This window comes from Haemorhous mexicanus, chromosome 1 (assembly GCF_027477595.1).
Source record: "Haemorhous mexicanus isolate bHaeMex1 chromosome 1, bHaeMex1.pri, whole genome shotgun sequence".
NCBI lineage: Eukaryota > Metazoa > Chordata > Aves > Passeriformes > Fringillidae > Haemorhous > Haemorhous mexicanus.
In genome coordinates, this window is record NC_082341.1 from 36,140,693 (window position 1) to 36,163,384 (window position 22,692).

The window sequence follows — 22,692 nt, forward strand, 5'->3', positions numbered from 1 at the left end:
ACTTCAGTATCACCTTTATCAACAGGAATCAAAAGGAGTATTTATCTCTGTTGAACACAATAAGTACTACAGCCTAAAGTTGCTGAATGCTACGTCTGCTCTCCCACACATCTTGTCAACCAAAGCAGAGTTTTCTATGACAAGATTTTTTTTTTTTTTGGTACACCAGACAGAGATCTCTCAAAAGCCAATCAGAAATCATGAAACAAATTCACAACAAAAACTAAGTTATAGCCAAAAGCCTTACTACCTTCTGTTTCAAACACAAGGAACATTCCTACAATTCGGCATCATCTAGCATTGACAGATGGAAGCACATACCTACAAAAATCATAGCCTTCCCAGAAAAGTGAATGAGAGAGAACTTCCCCGCATAAAAATTCTAGTCATATTAAGGAGTATGAATAAATAGGGATATAGTATTAAACCCAGTCATCCTAAGAAATATTTCTGGGTTGGAAAGTACCTTGATATTTATTAACAAGGGTTGGAAAAAAAATGTAAAGAAAAAATTGCATGAAATACAAATGCTAAATGTAATACAAACAATATCATCTTTACTTCAACTGGGTTTGTGAAAATGAAACATTTATATATATGTGTATGTATACACATATACTTTTTTTTAGATCGGAGACATTTATTTTTTCTCAAGTGTTTAATGTGCTAGTGCTCATAATAATGAGAAAACTCTGAAATATAAATCAACTTAAGTAAAACCAAGATATAGAAAAAGGTGGGAAAGCCTGCTATGTTTTCTAGCTATTCAGCTATTCGAAGAGTCTCATATTGGAATAATCAAGTTTTAACAGAACACAAACTTCCATATCTTGTTCATACCACTACTTACAATAAAAAAGCAATTACAGAAATATTTGAAAGCCAAAATATCTTAAGAGCATTATTTCTTGTATCTTTTGACTCAGAAAGCTTTATCATTTCCATCTAAAGGTCTCATATTTCATTCTTATCTTTTTCTTTATCCTTTATTTTACAGAATTCTATACAGGAGAGCAATCATGCAGAGGGGGTTGAATGCAAACTTCAGCATCATTAATGATCCAAACGTTTAGCCACAGATCCAGACAACTAGATGGCCACACCAGAACAAGAATATCCAGTCTAAATATATCTGAAGAAGCAATGAAGAAAGACTAAAAAAATGGCACTGCTAGGGGCCACAGGGTTAATATACAGTATTTAATTTATAAACAAAGTGATGTCATAATTCCTTTCACAAATTTTCCTAATTCTTTTTTATTGTTATTCATTGATGCCTAAATAGTAGCAGAGATTCTTGGAAGGTCTGGTTCTGATTGTGTTAGGTTGTGGTTTTCAAAAGCAAAGCAGCTACTCTCTCCTAATTTCTTTCAGAATCTGGAAAGAAGGTCACTAGGCCAAGAAATAGCTGAGAATGAACATGAATGAACCACTGCTTACTGGCAGGAAAGGAGTTTCACTATGATCTATGGCCAAATAAAATGTCAGTAGCCATGTATCATTACTGAAGCAAAATCATAGGGGCTCATAATATTTGTGGAAACGCCCTTGAATTGCATATATCTACCCTACATCCAACTACAAGCATGGCTGAATGCAGATGCATTGCTCCCTCCCAGCATCACAAAACTAATGAATGGTTACTATTTGGAGCTGGAATTACAATTTTGCCACTATTATTTTATTAATGTTGGCAACAGTAAGAGCACCGGAGTACAATGACCTCAGGTTTTTACCTTCAGCTGACAGAGCACAAAAACCTGGACATTTCCACCAAAGCCAGAACCCATGCAAGTGCACCACTGTACTACTTCCTTAAAATAACCAGGGCAGAAGTGGCATGGAGGTATTCTAACAGGTGGGCTCAGATGTTATGTTTACTCTTACTCTATTATAAAGTAGCAACAAAATAAACATTTTCCAGGGGAAAAGAATTATCAGTATGTTCTGCCTGCTCATGAAAATATGTAAGTCTAGCAAAAAAAAATGCAACAGTACATCACAGAAAAATAATGGCTCAAATAGGCTTCAAAGTCATCACCACTATTAGTTTGAGACTGAATACTGAAGTTTCCAAAATTTAAAATTTTGAAGTTATATTAAAGTTTCCTGAAAATTTAAGACACACAGCTAGAACCATTTTGCTTTTTATGCAATTTCCTTTTGTCCCTATGAAACCTGACTCTTCCAATGTAAATGAAAACATGTACAGTGAAGGATTAACACATCACTGATTTTTTTTCTTGTTTAAATAATTCTGTGTAGGCAACACAATTTATTGGTATAAAGTAGGATTTATGGTAATATATTTCCTCTTCAAGACATAAATAAGATTTCTTAATAGTTTTCTGTAATTCATTTTCTTACAGTACCACATTCTCATACATTTACTAGCATAATGCATCTGCTAGAATAGCAATTGCCTACCCTGAACACTGTTTTAAAAAGTCTTCAATACTAACAATCCAATCTGCTAGAATCTTCTTCCACAATTCATTGTCTACATCTTGCAGCCTTTTACCTTCCTACAGCATATGCTGGATTTTACAAAAGGAAAAAAAACAAAAAAAAAATCAAATTTACAAAACAGAAACATACAAGGTTTCAAAGAATATGAAAGCTATCAAACTAGAAAAGTAGAATGTTATACTGAAATAATTATATGAAAATTTACAGAAGGCTACAGGTCTTTATTTTTCAACATTTCCCCTTACTTCATGTTATATTTCCTTCATTTTCTGAGAAGTTAACTTTTCAGTCTCTGGTGGTGATAATTAGAAAACGAACTGCACATATGTCTGTTTTTTTAACGTGGACAGAAATTATGTAATTATTCAAATTATATCAGAATTTATATTCAGAAAATTGGTTGTCAGTCAGAAGTGTCTTCTTTATAAAATGACAAAATGACTCCGCTAAGAGCAGATGAATTCTAACATGAATATCCACTTACAAAATTCTCTCTTCCGTTAACACATTCTCAACATTTTAGTTGTCTCTGCTGGAGTACCTTCTACAAGAAAGCCTTAGGATTTTTTTTTTCCACCACAGAGGAGCTAAGAGAAATAAAGAGACTGAGGTAAAGAAGAGGCTATGTGAGAACATTAAGGACTTACATTTTAAAATTTCTGCTGCCTAATACAATATCAATATGCAGGGAAAAAGGTTTTGCATATATTTAATGCCAGTTACGCCAAATACTCCCCATGAGTATCATGATACAACTGATTCTGTTGGCAGAGCCTTTTTGAGGAACCTTCTTTCAGGAGCTCAATGGACAGCACAAGAGAGGATAGGAACACCCACAAATGCAGGTGATATTCAGAAGGCCTATCTAAGCTGGAAGTTATTTTCCTAATGCTATCCATGTAGCAGTTGCATAAATGTTCTAGATACAGACATACACGTTTACATGCACATATAAAAGTTATTGTCAGTGTATAAGTTACTACTGTCCTGAGACTGAAATAATTTATGTAACATCTGTTTTCATATTTTTTCTAATTTTTTCTAATTAACATGCATATTTAACACATAAATGCTCAGACTACCTATTTTTCTGCTGAGTTTTTTCCCTTTCCTAAGTCATGTGTTCCTGTGGGGTGCTCAGTATAGATGAAGCATTAAATTTGTTTGGAGCAATAGCAGGTGTAGAGTAAATGAAATAGTTCAGACTATCTAAAAGAAGAAAATAAGCTAAGAAAATAAATTTAAAAGGGGCTACAATAGCATCCAATATAAAAATAAAGGGACTTTTAAAAAAAAAAATCTAGTCTTCTACTCACAAATCAAAAATAGAATGCCACTGATCCCCCACCCCTGCCCAAGATACCTAAAATCCTCTAAACTTTCATCATTTCTACTTTCAGCTTGCACTAAAAAGCAGGGAGTAAAACTCTGAGTCTGTGAAAATCAAATTTTAGTGATGTAAGATGCCACAGCTGTGGGGTTTTTTCATTTCTCATTGTCAATACTTAAAATATTCACTTGAAACTATATGGTTCAAAGCACTGAAAGTCAACTATATCAGAAACAGATTTAAAATCACAGCAAATTCAAAATGCAAAATGCTGTTCACATAAGACCAAACTGTTAAAGTGAAGTTCAAAATCTAAAATCTTGAGAAGACAATAAATTCAGAGAAATGGAAATAATTTATCCCATTACTTAGGACTCAGGACTTAGCGGAAAAAAGTGAATGTTTACACAGCCAAGATCTTCCTTAGTAGGCCTTAAAACTGTGAATATGTTTTAGTCCATCTTCCTCCTTCCATCTTGCCACAAATCTAAAATGAAGAGCAATAAAAGCACACACCATCCTTTCTACATGAACACTGTTTGCTGTTTATCAGGTACATTCATGGGAAGTAAAAGCCATAATGCAATCCAAAACACAAGAAGAGGTGGGAAGGGAAGATCTTTGCTGTTTTGTTATTCACAACAGAAGTGTACTCATCCCTACAGACAGCATGGCCATCCTGTTCAAGCCTAAACTGACCCATTTTTGTCTTCCTGGGTCTGAAAGTCTCTCATGCCTAAAGGTCAGACATTCCTGAGCTCATCCCTACTCAGCCACTACAAAGAGAGACACATATTCCTTGTTTGCTAACTCACCAGTAAGAAATGATCACTGCCTATCACCATCTTAACTCAGCACTTTTAACTATCTTATCTCAGCACTTTCTCTCCACAGGCTTCATGAGATGCAAAGTTAGGAAGACAGCCACAGGAACCCACTGACTGGCAGGTGATCCAACAAGGAGACCACAAAATACTGCACCTCCCACTTTTACGCAACCTGTTCTTGAACTGATGGGAATGGCACTACAGTTAACTGCAAGAGGCATTTATCTTTCTTCTCGTTAGCCCCTTTAAAACCTTAGATACATACATATTTTAAAATAGTAACCTTCTCAACTGCTATGAAAAGGATCAACCAGTCTTTATGTTCCCAAATCAGAAGTTGGACATGTTAAATTTCTTCTGAACACTCATACATAATAACTAACCTCTAGGTGAAATTGTAATCCTCTCAGAGTACAATAAGAATTAGGAATTTGAACTCTCCATTCATATGTGAAGACCAATTTGACACATTTTAATATCACAACTAAACAAAGTGCACCTGATGAATATATAAATACTGCAATCTCTTGACTACAGTTATTACAGGTGGGGTAGACTTCAATGAAACTGAAACCTGGGGTTTTGCCAGTATTTACATGGAAGAGCTTAGCAGCATACATTCTGTGAGCAAAGTAGGACATTTAATACAGCCAAAATCTCCACAATGCTCATATTTCCTCAGCATTCTGTTGATATTGTCCAAACTGAAGCACTCTTCAGCTTTTTCGAGCTTTCTACGCATTTTCCTTTACCTTTGCACATTTTCAACACAAAAAATGTTTATCAGTTTGAATACTTATAAATGTAGATTTGTAAGACGTGTGAACAGGGATTAATTAATGCATCAAAATCCAACATTCATTCTCAATCTTGCCCCAGTTAGAAAGCACTTCCTTGCTAGAAATTCCTCATTTGGCTGATCAGATTGCTTCTTTAGTGAACAGCTTCTTCACCAATGCTGAAGGGCTTGTTTCCCCTTTCCAATCCTGCCCCTCTCACTTTGGGAAAAGGCTTGACTTGTACTTTAGATTTTAACAGTAAATTCTGAACTAAAACTTCATTAGCTTTGAAAATATCTGAGTTACTCTACTGCTACCATGAATTCATTTTAATTGTTTCAGGTGACTCAACACTCATAGTTCCTATTATACTTATCATTTAATATTAATCTGTGTATACTGAAGACAGCTGCCCAGAAACCTCACTGACTTTTCCCTTTGCCAATTCTAGCAGGCCAGGGACACAAGATCATCAAAAAATGGAAATGAAAAATGCATCCAAAAAATGCACTGCTAATAAGAGAGGATGGGGTCAACATGAAGTCCTTAGAAATACAGCTGCAGCATATCTGGTACATAACTTTGTTTTTAAGTACTTGTCACTGCCACTGAGCTCTCTGCAGTGCAGAGCAGCAATCTGACTACTAGAGCCCATAGGTACAAGCACCATGATAACCCTTGCATAAACTAATATAGCTACATTTCAGAAACACGATTTTCATCAACTGGGAATCAAGTCCGAATCAACAATTTGTATCTGATTAAGAAATTTCCGACTATCAATTTTGCTCAATTTTCTCTGTCAGTGACATTTATAACCCTCAGGTTAGAGATTTGAGGATAATGGCATTAAAAAAAGGCTGAAAAAACCTTTGGTTTTGCTGGTATTAGCACTGACAAATGATCAATAAACCAGTATATTCATCTACCTAGTGAAGACTGCCTTTGGAATAGCTGGGAAAGGTGGTCAAAATAGTCATGAAAGTTTTTTCTATGGAAATAAGCTCACATATATGCTCACAAATCATGGGGCCAATCTACAAAATGTTTTGTGCATATACACATACAAAACATCTGTAAAGTGAAATTACGTTTCCAAAGCCTATCGGCTGGGTGAGTGTCTATCAAGATTCAAGACTATCAGGTTAAAAGGCACCAAGCTACCTCAATTACATCCAGTATATTAACAAAGAGCTATCATCCCATCTATTTACTACCTCTTCATGAAACTGTGGACCACAAAGCACCAATTACAGAAAAGAAGTACCACTACATATTATGCTTCATCAAGACTCGACTTTTAGTTGCTGCAGTTGGGATATATATATATAGGTTAACAAGTGGATACATGAAAGCTGTGTATTTAATGCATGACTTCTTGGCCGGGGAATCAAAGAGATCCACCTCTATAAAGACAAGAGAACCTGCTTGGATAAGGTTTGCATGTTTTCACCTCTTAAAGTGTCATGAGCATCTTCTTATCAGGTGTTGGATACACAAATAAAACTGAGCCGCGAACAAAATGTTTACCCTTCAACTACAGTAGTTTAAAACACCTGCTAAAGGTATTAAGATTAGTAGAGGAAAAATCACTCCCTTTAAAGACTGTCCTTATTTCTTTCTGTCTTCTCTCCATGGTCACCTGAACTTCTAGACTTGCAAGAAGTGCCAACATATTTGGCTTTCTGATTCTCAGACACCTAACCTTGCTCATGAACCCTTGTACATGATTCTCTTTGAGGAGCACATCTTTCCTGTTGTGGATACTAAAATTGCTGTAAGCATCACAATTTCTCTGGTGCTTCTAAATCCTTCATCACAGCCAGGTCTAATTGGACATTTTCTGCCATCATCAGCAAACCAGAATCCCACTAAATGTAAGACAGGTAAAATTCACCTACTCATGTGGACAATGGATGAAAATATACAGTAGGAGAACCTACTTCTTCAAAAATCAGAGGAGAAACACACTACAATCACACCTTATCTACAAAGATGGGGAATAGGTCTGTAGCTTTGAATGTTCAGCCCTTTCAGTTGTGAAGAGCAGGAGAAGGATCACGAATTTGATGCTGGTAGAAAGTTATGCAGACTCTGTGTGATGCCATATTCATACAGGAAGGATGACCTGAACTAAGCTCACTACTGTCAGACACCTGATGGATGAACTCCCTACTAATGTCAGATTGTTTTCCTAAATTCCACTTTTCAAAATTAATTAATTGAAAGCATTAATTAATTAATGCTTCTGATATACTAAATATCTTCAACCTTAACTCACTTGATAACAGTTTGTTTTCTACCCACTGTATTTTGAAACACATCAAGAAAGAAGTAATAAAACCTTTGAATGTACACAGGAATGATCTTTTCCTGTGCCAGCTTTCAAGAAAAGATGGATGAAATGATCTTTCATAAGTCTCATCCATAAAGCTAAGATAAAATGGAGCACTGTGGCCATCCTGATCACAATGCCATGAGAAAACACCACTGTTCATTTGTTCAAAACCTCTGAAACATTTATCAAAATATGATCACATACTGTGAGAGAATACATGCATACAAGTTACTGACTACCAGCAGTTGGAAAGACAAACACAAACACATGCAATCAGGTAGTGTGCATGAACATCTATTTTAAAAGATACTGTTAAGAGCCTTGTTGACTGAAATGCCTTTCATAGGCCCCCACAATACAATAGGAATACTTTTGTTCTTTTATTTCCTGTATCACTATCATATTAGGAGACTATTTCCTTTTTTGTATTCTGTCCCATCTTGATAATACTCCTCATGATAAGGGGTTTACTAATTCAGCCCAGCCTCTTGAAGAGCCAAGTTAAGTCTGTTTATCTTAAGAGACTGACTTGGTAAGCTGCAGGTCCCCAAAAAGCATATAGAAAGCTAGCATCTTTACAATGATTTACTGAAAGCAGCAGCTCGTTTTAATAAAACCATCCTAAAACATAAAATTGATTGAACCAACTGCTGTGCAGGGCATACACAACAGCTGATCAAAATCATTCAAAATTTTTATTCCTAGAATATCTCCAGAGCTTGTAGAGTATTTCCTACTTTATTATTTCAGTTCTGATACACATCTCACTTAGGCAAGCAGAAAACATCAGATATTCTGATATTTTTAACCAAAAATTTGGATAAACTCAAAATAATCTCCTGTGTGAAAAACCAAAATTAAAGCCAAATATACTTGATAATCACCAGCAGTTTTCATCATGTAAAGACCAACTATTATCTTCCCAATTATCCCTCTTCAAGTGATATAACGTCTTGATTAATTGTATCCCAAAGAAGTCCGCAACAGCCCATACAGATTACTCCAAAGGACACATTTTTTTCCATTTCAAAAGGTTTTAAAGGATAGATTTATAATAGGATTGCAACACATATGCACATACAGACACACACACAGATATATATATATAATTGTGCTTTAAAAAGGCAGGAAAAGATGAAAACTTTTTCAAAATTCCAAAGATATCATCACTAACTTTTACTTTCCCTGAACAAAATATCACCCAGAAGAGTTTATCTATTTTGTTGAGCATAACAAGAAGTTCACCTTTTCAGAGTGTGCTGCATGAAGCTTTGCCTGCCTTTTATAGAGTAAAGTAATTTTATGGTATTGTGTCACAATGAAGGACAAAGATAAGCCAACTGTTTAGATTCCTCTCCTTTATGTTGTGGCTTTGATCACTAACAATGCTGCATGAGCAGCCAACAGAAGGCTGACATTTCATAAAATATGCAGTGATAAAAACTAATACTGTAGCATCTGGGAGCGATATATAAAATGCAGAAATACACCTAATAACTGTGATCTTAAATTACAAGTTACTAAAAGCTAAATAAGCAGCATACCTAAAAGAAAGATTAAGACAGGATTTTTGTGCTTCTGCTCCTAAAAACAAATTTTAAAAAAATTAATCCAAGATATGCTATCTATTATTCTTAACAATTCCTCTGGTTCCCTTGTAGCTTAAAAGCAGCCTTGTAGAAGAGTGCTTTTTTTGCCGTATCATTAGGTATCAGCAGAAGCCAAACGCATTATAAGCCTTCTTCGTGCTATATTAATGCTCTAATGCTTTGTGAAGTCCCCTTTATTGTCTTTTTAAAAATATCAATCACACAATACACACATAAAACCTGATGACTGATTCTTCACTGTTATGTAAAAAAGCTGAAGCTCTGTGATGACAAAAATAAGTAAAAATCCTTCCAATAAGCTGCATAAATTAAGTAAATCTCGGAGTAGAAATTACATTATTTTAATTTATTTACCTTAAGAACATTAAGAACCTACAAGACAGGCCACATAAAATGGAGGATTACATCCTAGAAAGCAGTGAATCCCTAAAGAACTTACAAGTCATTGTAAATAACCAAATGCTTTTTTTGCTCTTACTATGTTGCTGTAGCTAAGAAGCTAAAAACAATCCCTGGGTGCATTACAGGGAAATATATGGTAGTACTAAGGACCTGAAATTATCTGCACATATGGCATCACTGAAATGCTATAACCAGGCCTGGTATCTTTAATTCAAAAAGAAGTTGAAATTAAAAGGGTCAAAAAGGAGTTACAAGAATTACAGTCAGGAAATCCTTTTTATTATGTGTGTGAGATGGACAAAAGATCAGTATATTTAGTTTATTTATAACAAGATTAGAGGTGATTTGATGGAGATCTATAGCTTAGTATATGTGGATAAGGTGTAATAGCCAATAACTATCTAATCAAGCATAGAAAAGGATAGTAAGACAGAATTACTGAAAAACATCAGACAAATTAGATCTAGAAATACCATGTCTTAATTATTACATCAGGTTAGACAGTGACATAATGCATTTTTTTAATATTAAATATCAAGGTAAAGGTGAAGTAATGATTTGTATTTTTTTTAATGTATAATACTTTACCTTAATTTATACCAAAGATGGAATGGCTAAACATCAAAATGATCTCTCCTGCATGGAAACCAGTTTAATATTAAAGAAACTGCAATACTCAATTAACATTAAAAGATAGTTTTATACAACATATCGGTTCTCATTTATGATCCCATGGGTCATACTTTAATGCAATTACTCAATATAAAAATTACTTTATCTAATGTAACATAAAAATAATTTTAGGAAAGGGTGCATCATCAAGAAATAAAATAGGAGTGACTTATGTGGTGCAACAGGTTATGTAGCTACTGGTCATCCACAGGTGTAAGTAACATTCATATGAAGCTGAAACAACTGCTCCAAATAATTTGAATATAATGATGCAACATTTGCTTATGGCACTAAAAAATGAGTAGAACTTCCTCAGCATAGCTATGAGATCTAGTAAAATACAAGGTCTAAAGATCTCATTGTACCAAGGAGTACATAATGAATTCAGCTTTTTAATATTAGGCCCTCATTTAATAGCAGGGGAAAAGGAATCATGTATCAGATGAAAAAAGAATGCAAGAGAAAATCCACATTTGGTGCCTAAAGAACTGTGAAGCACATTTTTGGTCTGAAAACTTACTGAAATTAAAGTTTAAGTACGTGGGAGGCAATTGTCCTTGTGGTTATAATTAGTGTCCAAATTTAGGCACTACAGCATTTATTGCATACCCACACGCCTGTTATTCTTACCATGGTTTTTTATGTCACTTAATGGAGATGAATACTCTTTTCCCACCTCATATTTACATCAAGGCTATTTAATTTCTTTAGGCTGCTATAATAGGTTAAACAGCAGTCTCAACATCACTCTTCATCTCCCACTGGACAACAAATGGCATTATAAGATTGAGAATAGATGAAGGCATATTTACATTCATAATGTTCTTGACTATAAAATTTATGTAAATTATGATTTTTATATTTGCAAATACTATAATTTTCAGTTTCAATGAATACTTTACTACTCTTTCATCATTAACTTTCTATGTACATTACACGGAAAAAAAACCTAATGAAAATAAAGAAACTAACTGCTGTGATCAGAGAGGTACAGGTCTTCAGTAAAAGTTAAAAAATGCTTTGTGTCTTAATAGATCTTACCCTTGTACAGACAGGGGGCTAGACTACACTTCTCTGCTTATTCAAAGTGTGTAAAACCTACAGGGGATTTCAAGCAGGTAATAAAAAACCCCAGATTTTGCAGTGATGGTTTGTATTTTAACCCCACCAAAATCTAACAACTGTATTGCTGAGGAAAATTAGTTTTTTCCCTCATCTGTATAAATAGCATTTTTTCTATTCATTGAAAAATCACAATGGAAACACTAAGTTAATTACAGAACTGCATGTAAGGTTTGGGAACATGTTTACAGATGTTACACAAGAATGAAAAACTTCAAAATATCAAATTTCATTAAGTAAGCTATTGCTCCACCAAATGGATAGAATTATTTTTAAATATCCTTAGAGTGGAAAAAGAATTTTCCAGTTAAGAAAAACATTAATCTCTCATACCTCTTGTGAGACATACACACAAACACTGTGTATTTCTGTGCACACACTATCATGATTTTTCTGTGATGGTCAGTTAAGTATTTTGTTTAATTTTATAACATGCAACTCTGACTCAAAAATCTAAGCTTCCAGAATGAAAAACTGGCAAATCAAATAGGTCCAAATATTCTGACAAATTTTTAAATGAGGAACTTTTTTTTTGGTGTGTTTTGGTAAGAGCTTAGTGTGACATTTTCAGACTGCAAATGCAAACATATGAAATGAAACAGCTCCCAAACTACCACAGTCTCAGATACATATGTTGTTTTTAAGGGGGTGATTCCTTGATACCTGAGAATCACTACGAGAATGAAAAATGCCACACATCTTAAGGAAGTAAAACTGGGCATGTAAGATGAGTTGGATCAGTTCTGTGTATAATGAAATTGCTGGTTATATATGCTGTTTTTCAAGTTACTCAACATGTTGGAAGACAAAACTTGAAATGCATGGACTGTGTATATATTCAAAGAGATATTTTAAAGAACAGTGAATTTTCTGGTCTCCCCTGGCTTTGTAATAAGCTGTGGCTTGCAATAAAAATGAATCTAAAAGGACTTCAAGATTCTGTTCCAGTTTGACAAGTGGAGGAAGACAATAGCCCAAACCATCAGTTTCTTCCATTAAACATCATTTCCCTTTTCCCAATTACTTGAACCAATTAATTTTTCTGTGTAAAGTACTACATTTCCCAAGCTTCTGCTAAATGCCTGGCAGTAGGGAAGTCAGTATCACTGCTACACCAGACAAATTGTGGCTACCAAACAAGAAAACCTTCCTCTTAGCACCCTACAAATACTGTGAAAAGGGAAAGTTATTTTGTGGGACTTTTAACTGCAAAAACTTGAGGGATGTTAAGATTTTCCCAAACTCAGAGCTTGTTTGTACAGAAAACAGGGAAAACAATCTGATACCATTCCCTAGTACTTACCACAGAGAAAATACTGAAACTTCAGTATAAATTATAAAACTTAAAATAGTCACAAGAAACAAGATACTGGAAGCAATTTTAATACTGGCAAAATCTTAAATGCAGGTTTTACAAAAGTCTTCAAAGAAGCTTTCATATGAAATCTGCATTGTCCACTAAGGATATATTCAAGAAAGGAATAACATCTGAAAAGTAGGGTCAGAAAAATTTTAAAAATTGCATTACCCAAATTTTCTTTTCTAACTATCTAGGAGCATAAGGCATTAGATCCTCATGCAGAGCAAAAATGTTATGAATGAGAAACTTTCTTTTTTACATGAAATAGTCACTCCATCCCCTTAATGATGTTTTTTACAGTATCTTTTGGAATAAGAAAAATGTTTTGTATGGGAAATTTGTAATATTTAAATGTGTCTTTGCTAAAAACTAAACAATAAAGTAAAACAAAATCATGATTATTTCCCCTTAAAATGCTACAAAACCATGCAGGTTTCATAACTATAGTTTTCATGTACAGAAGTAACCACAATTCCATTCTATGTTTACATTTCATTCACAAAAAAGTGCATTTAATAAGTTAAATGAATCTAGAAATACAATTAGTCACTCACTATTCCTCTATCTGGTCGCTATTCACCTAGAGCAGTTTCACACTATAAAATATTCTCAACTGCAGCACTACATCATGATCAGACATAACTAGATACTGATTCACAACTTCAACACTTTGCCACTTCCGTTGCTTTTGTCAAAACTTACTTTTTCCACAGCAAATATTTTAAAAAATTTTGATGCCAAAATCCAGCTGAAGGTATTGGATGATTTTCTGTTATATAAACAAAACCAAACCAAACATGCCCAACCCCAAAACATTCCACCAAATTCCTATTCTTTTCAAGTAGCTATATTCATACTGAGAAACTCACTAACAGCCTGTCAATTCAGGAAAGTACTCCATTATCTCCTGTAAGTTAAATACTTTCCAAAGTCCGAGTCTAAAAGACCAAAAAGAAACTAAGTGCAATCTGTGCTTTCAAGAGCAATGTGTAATTAAGGTCTTCCAACCATTTACTCAGGAAGAAATACTGTTGCTTCTGGATTTTAAATTAATTAAAATCACTTTCCTGTCAGATGGTATGAGTGTCTCCAAGCAAGACTGTCTTGATCTACTTTTTGTTGGTACATTCTATGGGAAGAACACATTCACTTAAAAGGAAGAGCATTTTCTTTCTTTTTTATCCCTTACTCCTCTCTGCCAAATGACAGAAAAAAATTATTTTTTTTCCTCAGATCCAGCTTGGATCCCACTATAAACTACACTTCTGGATTTTAAAATTATCTAGATTAATATGCGAAAATAAATTTAGAACATTTATAATACAGAGAAATTCTTGCACCTGATGTAAAATTCCCTTGCAAAAGATGATAAATATTGCAAGTTTCAAGGTAACCTTTTCTATAACTCTAAGGCATGCATGCTGCTTAACAAAAATGACAAAACAACATTCAACCACCTCTTGTTAATCTAGTTGAACCATTCATACCAGAATCAACTCTTACTACACTAATGCTTATGAGGAAAGATCTTAGAGGATCAGACACATAATATGGAGGAATCTACTGCAAAAGTTGGTGGCAAGATTTTAATTTTTTAAAAACTACAAATCTGTAGAAATTATACAAAGAAAGTTGCAAAGAAAGTGTTTAATATGAAGTTATGTAATGTACATCACTCAATGAAAGCTTGAACAAAACCAGATGAAGCTGCTCAGAAAGTTCTGAGTTTTATATAAGTTCCACATTAATTTATTCAAATATGAGAGAGTGCTCGTAATACACAATAACTTCTGCCCACCATGGCTTCTATCACCTCAGAGAAATGCATAAAGGTCTATATTTACTATATATGTATTGAATAAATAGCACTAAGCAATGTGTGCAGGGTCTTAAATTACTAGGCAGTTGGTCATCACTGTCACTTTAATTTGGCTTTATTCATCTGCTTTCCATCAAATTACAAATGCTGGCCAGTCACAACAACTGAGAACTGCTGCTGCTTGCATTGCAGATCAGTGCCTAGTACAGGACTCCAACTGCACACGGCTGGCATCTACACTGGTACCTGTCAATATCCTTCAGTACATGTTTAGACATTTAAATCCATATAACCTAAAGAGCAAAACCCACTAAAATTCTGAGAACTTCCTTTAGAATTTGTTCTGGAAGCAAAGCATTCTCTAAGTTCCACAGAATTTCTTCAGGAGGAACAGAGGGAGAAAAAAGAGAGTCAAGGATAGCCATGAAATAGCATCCCCTCCCTTCAAGGGAAATTACAGCCAATATTTTAGAAAATTTATTTTGTCCTTAAAACTTTACTGGAACATTAGCACAGCTCTAAACGCATTAGAGAGAACTGTCTGTGATTGTCACATCTATGGTAGGAGGATCACTTCAAATACACCAACACATCATAACAATCTTGGGGGCTTTTTTAGCTATAGACACCACTGGCAACCCAACTGTTTCCCCTCTCCATTGTTCACTTCATGCAAATTTTCTTAAGACTGCCACTTTTAATCCTTTAAGAACAATTTAAACAAATTCTTTTTAACAAATTCTGATCAGCATTTATTATCGTCTAAGATAGCACTTATCTCTTACTGAAAACAAAACTAAACCGAACCACAAATTAAAGTCTTTTGATCAGGTTCAATCAGTACAACTTGTAATCACTGCAACGTCTCTAAAAAAGTTTGAAAGTCAACAAAATGCAGAATAAACATTATGAAATGAAACTATGTAAGAGACATACATAATACTAATCAGTTAAAATAAAAGCAAGAAGCTGCTTTCCTCAAGTTTGGCTTGGAAAGGACCTCTAAAGAACACCTAGTTCAGCCTCTTGTCATGGGCAGAGAGGTGGACATGTACTAGATGAGGTTGCTCGAAGTCCTATCCAACCTGGCCCTGAACACTTCCAAGGATGCGGCATCTGCATTTCTCTGGGCAACCCATTTCCATGTCTCAACAGCCTAACTGTTAAGAATTTCTTGCTTAGATTTCATCTAAATGTACCATCCTTTACTTATAGAGGCCTAAATCCCTAGAGGCCCTGGTATAAAGGGCCTCTCATTTTTGTTATAAAGCCCACTTTAAAGTACTGCAAGGCAGAAGTCAGTTCTTCCTTTGTATTGGCAAGGATGGTTTTGTGGTTAAAATGAAGATGAACTACAAAGCAACCACTAAGTAGAATGAAAAATTTCTTGCAGAATCTATAGCCAGCTCAGGCTTCAGAGTCATGTTGCTCCAAAAGGAGGCTCAGGAGGGAAATGGGGCAACATGCCAGGGGCAGGGGCAAGGGCAAGGGACATGCAGTGTACAAAGACCACTGCCACAGGAATCTTGAACTAACAAGGAAACAAGCATGTGAATCAGTACCAAATTTGTCAGCTATAAAAGTAATCTAACATGGTACAAAGAGGAGAAACAAGAAGGATGTCTGAAGACAATGGGCTAATAACACACACTACCACTAGTCCTCACCAGGAGAATCAGACAGCTACTGAAAATAAAGCTATGGCAAGTACTAGTCTTGACTTGATATTATGTACCGTGAAGTGGAACTGATATAACTTGATTTTAGTGCTTTGCAAAATAACTCTCGATCCCGGACCTGTTCTTCCACTGTTTGAAACTGCATGTCCTGCAAGTTTTCTACATCTGAGAAAAAAGTCCTTATCTTATGCTTATCTTTCTTGAGCCCATCTCTGCAATACAGCCATAAATTAAACACAAGAAAATGGACCACCAACCCTGTAGGAATAGCAGCAACAGAAACACAGCAATTATTTGGGTTGTTTGAATTGGTGTTGGATTTTTAAAATACTTATATGTTCTGTTCATACAGATGTGTGATGACCTCTATGAGCTGCATAACAGTGTAACAAATGGGTAATTCACTTGTTCCACAAAACACAGATTATTGTACTATTTAAGAAAAGATGCCATCTGTAATATAGTTGCAAATCACTAGCGCTTTTTAGACTAATAGATAGAGAAGTTTACTTAAATTTAAGTTAACTGAGAAGTTATAACATGCCTATTCTAGAGCCTGTAAGACAATACATAAAATCACTTAAAGATTTCTTCTTACAAAGCACTGTATTTCAAATCATAAACAAATTATAAATTCCTGAAGTATTTAATTACCTGAGATATTTCATCTGAAAAAGACCCAACATTCAGTTTTCTTGATGCTTCATAACCCAGTTTCTAAAACAAAGACTTTAGAACCAGGCTGCAAGCCAACAATTATCAACTATTATATGGGATTTAACTACTCCCTAAGTCAAAGGAACTATGTTTAAAGCTATATAGTATTTCAGTTTCTTTATAAATCACTTCAATGGTGAAACTTGTTTGACCAGCTTCAGTATTGTGTCAACATAAAAATATCTGAAACCAAGAAATATTAAGTGAAACCAATCTTAGAGAACATTGGAAAAATTTCAAGCAGTGGGAACTGCAGGAAAATTAGTAACTAGCATTTAAAAATATTTTGTCTTCAGAGAAATTATCTGTCTTAAATATAGGTTTAACAAATTAGAAATAATAAGTAAAGCACACTAAATGAACATTATTACTTTTCCACCAAAGAATTCTTAACATGATTTAATTTGTAGTCAGAACAATCTGACTACAGTATACCAGTCCTGAAACAACTGTGCCAAGCTTACTATGAAGCAAGCACACAGATATATCATTTTGAAAAGATTATAGACATCTGAAATACTAGGGTTCCTCACATACATCAATTGTAGTGTTCTTTTCTAAATTAGCAATATGCATTGTTTTCTTTAATGAAACTTCTATTTTCTTGTTTTCCTATGAAGAGGTGTAAGAGGGAAAACGGCCACGGACAGAAGAGGGAAAATGGCCACGGACCAAACATCATTGTTTGGTAAATGAAGGATGGAGGAAGAAAAAAACTATGCATCTTGGCAGTCTACTTTACTCACAAAATAAAATTGATTTTTCTTTCTTCCCTTCTCATTTTCCCTCATTAGTCAACCAGAAGCCAGATCTACTCACTACATACATGCTACTTTACTGCATGGTTAAGAAAATTAGGAGATGAAACAGAAGGTAAGAGCAGCAGCCTCAGCTTCAAGTTGCATCTCAAAGATCAAGACTTGCCTGAAGTCTGGTCCACCACTGAACAAGCACAATACCTCTTTAACAAAGGAGAGATATCTGGCAGGTTACATGGAAACCTTGGCTGCCTGAACCCTTCTTCAGTAGCCTGAATGCTGCCTCCAACATTTGGAGTGACAGACAAGGGAAGCTCATGCTACTGAGCTTGGCTCACCCTGCAGGCACCATGAGGGACAAGCCGAGTTTGTCAAAAACTTAAAGAAAGACCTTCTAGGTTTGTTCATGAGTATATAAATCTTGTCTTACATTAAACGTAACCAGAATATTCAAAAACTTCTAAGGCAATTTTCAAAAACAGTTTTAACTAGTTTTTGAAAGACACTTATTCTCTAGTAATAGGAAAGACAGCTATTTTAATTAGTTTTTCTAAGCAACAAAATAAAAAGACATTCCTAGAATTATGTAGATCAGTAAAATGAGTTCATTATAATTACTTACTATAGTGTTATCGTGTAATTTTTTAATTTCACAAAGTTGGATGCAATGGAAAATGATCTTGATATAACCTACAAGAAGCACTTCGTAATGGTGAAATCAGAATCACACATGCAGATACAAAAAGACTAAGCCACCAAAAGCACCAGTCTCTACTTCTCAACTCTATTTGACAGTTCCAAAATCCAGGCACACATCCAGAAGAACTTTCTGCCCCACGTCTGGTCAGTAAAGAAATTGAGGTTAACCTTTAATTTTTAATGTCACCTGCAGCCAGTGACTGCTTTTTCTAATGCAAGTGACAGATAAACAGCAAAACACTCCCAAGATGATACACAAAGCACCACATACCATAAGTGCATTTTTATTTTTATACCAACTCAATTTCTCAAATGGATAACCAATGTTCCTACTAATTTACATTAAGAATTGAGTGAGGCATGAAAATTGTTCTGATGCATAGGCTCTATTTCTTTAATGTACTGCATAGTGTTCTGTACTTTATTGCAACACTGGAAAAAACTAACTACACTTAAAAGGTACAGAAACTACATATTCAAGCTCATATAAGTCTTAAAAAATCATTTCAGAATGGAGTTTTAAATTACCCAGAGAATAGGAAGGAAAAATAACTAATTAAAGGCACTGATGGAAGTCAGTAAAAGAAAAAAAAAGTGCCTATTAAAATTAGTTTACTGACCTTTAACTACTTGAACTAGTGTGTTTCTATAGACCAACACTAGAACTTTAAATCCACCTTGCAAGGATTTCCAATTTATAATTCCTTTATACAATTCAATACTATCACCTTAACATTTGCAAGGTAATTCCAAACTAAACAGAGGGAATATGGCAAATTGAGGTAATATAGTCTAGCTATTTAAGGCCAAATTGGCAAGTCTTTAACAGTAAACACTGTATCATTACTAAACACTGCCATGTTGTTAATGTTAAGGAGAGGATTAAATTAGAGAGTGAATTGCCCCTTCAGGTCGGGACTTAGGGCATATTATGGGAGAAAGTAAAGAAAAGCTCCCACTGACAGGGTCTATGTTCCACCAGTTCTGTGGGAAGCAGACTGCAATACAGTTATCCATCAGTTTTAAAACCAAATACTACAGTCACTATTTTCACATGTCTTTTAAAATTTAATGCAGCAAACTGGGGAGAAAAGAACCTGTGTTTGTAAAAGTAAGATTTCTTTTGATACAGAAATGGTAAGAAAATAGTTTTTGGACAACTGAAGGAGACACATCACAAACACTTTTATAAATGTTAAATGTGTAACTCTGACATAAATGAAAATGAGGCAAAGTCAGTTTGCTTTTTTAAAAAAATACAAAAAAAATAACTCACGTAGTGGCAGGTGCTCAAATACAAAAGAGACAGTTGTCTTCAGGAAGATATTCTCCACACATTCAACAGGCAAATAGCATTGGGATATGCCCCAGCCACCAGGAGCAATGAGGAAGCTGGAATGGCAGTCCTGGTACCAGACTTCTGGAATTGACCTTCAGATGGAGAATAAATATACTTAATGAAAAAAATCCTAAGAATAGCTTGAGTTTTTTATTTCTAACAGAATTCAAGTTAAGGATTCAAGACATAGGCACCGCATTTCTTCTGGACATTTCAATATAACAAAACCAAAAGTGACTGAAATTAGCTTCAGTATTTTCAAGTCAGGTAAGTACTGTACTTCACATAATCCTGTATCAGGAGAGATGGAAACAACATGTAAAGTAAATTCATGTGGTTTAATTTACTTATTTCTAAGATTACAATAATGATAGACAGCTCTAACAACTTGAACATTATGGCGACTTAGCATTCAATCTGAAATTTTTATCAACACGTGACTCGGATATTTCTCAGCATTACTTCAATTTCTCCTCCTGTGAATGAACTTCTTAAAAATATGTACCTTACAAATTTCTGTAATTTAGTATTTTAGATCTATTTTCTAGAAGGTTGTTCAATCATTATTGATAAGACCACAAGAAGTTGTATATGGGTCAACAGCACAATACAGCTGGTTACATACACACTAAAAATGTTGAAGATTATGGTTCTAAGAAAAATTTAACAAACACAACATCAGCAACTGATCATCAAAGTTAATCTTTCATTAACTCCTTTAACTGCTCAAATCACAAAAAAACCCAAAAAAATTCAAACAAACCCTCTTCAAAATATGTTTATGCAGAATTTTTCAACAACTGTGAGATGATATAGGTCTACTCATGGCAGGATAAAATTATATTTTAAAATAATTCTTCCTGTTACAAGTATGCAAAGCTAACGGTGTTGAATTGGAAACATCATCTTCCCTTTTTGAAATGGTGGTACTGTACTGTTTCTATGGCGTTTTCAACAAGAAATGTGAGAACACAACCATTTAGACACATTTTTATAAAAGTCCTAAATGACACTGATTTTGCAGGTAAATACCCAAATAGCTCCTGAAATATGACCAATGTTGAAATCTGACAGCTGTACTATTACAGCGTTGCAATATTTAGAAATACACCACAAAAAAGCATATCCACTTGCAAAAATAAAAAATGGAATTTTTAAAAAAGAAATTAAATTAAAGGTAATTGTCTACTCTTGAGTATATAAAACAGTTCCAACTGAATAGTGAGTTTAGGGGTTTTTTTGTAATTTGGATTAGCATTCTAATTATCACATACTAGCACATAAATGTATTTTTATTCTAGAGCATACTTTGAGTTATTAAGTCTGGCATTAAATTTTGTAACAAGATGTAATATATCTAATTCAAGAGGGCTTAGAGTATTCCTGTATTACTTATTAATATGTTAAGTGAATGTTTGGACAATTGATTTCAACTAGGTTTTGTGACTAAAACATGTGACAAAATACAATTTTCAAATTACATAGTCCATTTGTCATAACTACTGTTCTTTCTAATTTCTATAGGTGTTAACAAATTAAACAAAAACAGCCACACTGACTAAATAAAGAACAGTAACCATTTCAGAATCTAAAATAAATCATCAGCATTAGCAAATGTGTCCATTCAGCCACTAGCAAAGCACCGTTTGCTGTTCTGCCTTTCCATTGCCTTCCTTTGCTTTTTATACCCTCCTTCCTGCATTTCCACCCAAACGCTGTATATGTATGTTTGTAGAGGACTTACTACCTCTACAAACAGTGAGACCACAGTCTTGTACTGTAGCAACAATGAATAATAACAAATGTACTGCTCGAGTATCTCAAGCCAACTCAGTCACAGGTGGACCCAAATGGTGACTGGTTGGTTTAATAAAATCAATACATTTAAGACACTAATCCTGTAAATTCCTACTGAAACTACAGAAATATGCCCAGCCAATGGCTTAAATAATGTTCATGTAGCAAAATAAATAGAAAATATTACTCTGTGTAAGTTCTGACAACAGAGGTGATGACAACGTATTTCACACCAGTTCAGCACAAAGATTTTTGTGTGATTCATACAGTTTTGACAGTTTTTTCAATAAGTTAGACTGAAAAATGGTCTCTTTGCCTGCATTAATGTTTTCTGAGTTACAAACAAGTTGGATAGACAGGGAGAATGGGAAAAGTATGATCTCCATTTCAGCATTTGGCCTAGCTGAAATCAAAAGGTGGACTTACTGTGAATATGAAGAAAATTATCTCAGAAAATGAAAAAAGATGAAGACATTAATAAGTTACCAGAGTAGCTTAAAAACAGAAGAGAAGATTATGTTAAGATTTTTATTACCATGACAAAAGATATAAAAGCTTTTTTTCTTGAAAAGTTAGAAAAAGTAGCTTCTCGACATGAGCTATTAGTAAGCACAAACAGAATCTGCCTGTCTTTTAGCAAAAGTGAGGCATCCTCATGTAGACAGCTCATTTTGAAGGATACCTACTAGACATTTTTGGAACCTACATGAGGACTGCATAAATCAATACCATCACAAACGCAGACCATCTGTCAGATGTCCTGAACATCATTTGCAGAAAACAGTCTTCAATATATGAATAAAGTCTTAAATATATGAATAACATAAGGAAATAAAGGTATTTCCTTATTTGCACAAATGCTTCCATTCCCACATATGAGGGAGGAAAGCGGGAATTCACTATCATATGCTAGTAGAAGGTTCCTAACAACTAGAATTACTCCAATGTTTAAAGGAGTAGGTATCAGGAAGCAAA

General features: G+C 34.4%; 1 protein-coding gene across 2 annotated transcripts in view; it reads right to left on the minus strand.

Annotated features, from left to right (window-relative positions):
• TBC1D5 (TBC1 domain family member 5) overlaps positions 1-22,692 on the minus strand; it is a 317,365-nt gene that overhangs the window by 227,444 nt on the left and 67,229 nt on the right. Inside the window, exon 3 of one of the 2 annotated variants that reach the window (XM_059845985.1) lies at positions 19,858-20,012. The exons of the other annotated variant lie outside the window; for it this stretch is intronic. The gene's annotated coding sequence lies outside the window, so the exon portion shown is untranslated. The remainder of the gene's footprint in view (positions 1-19,857; positions 20,013-22,692) is intronic. 2 annotated transcript variants of the gene reach the window in all.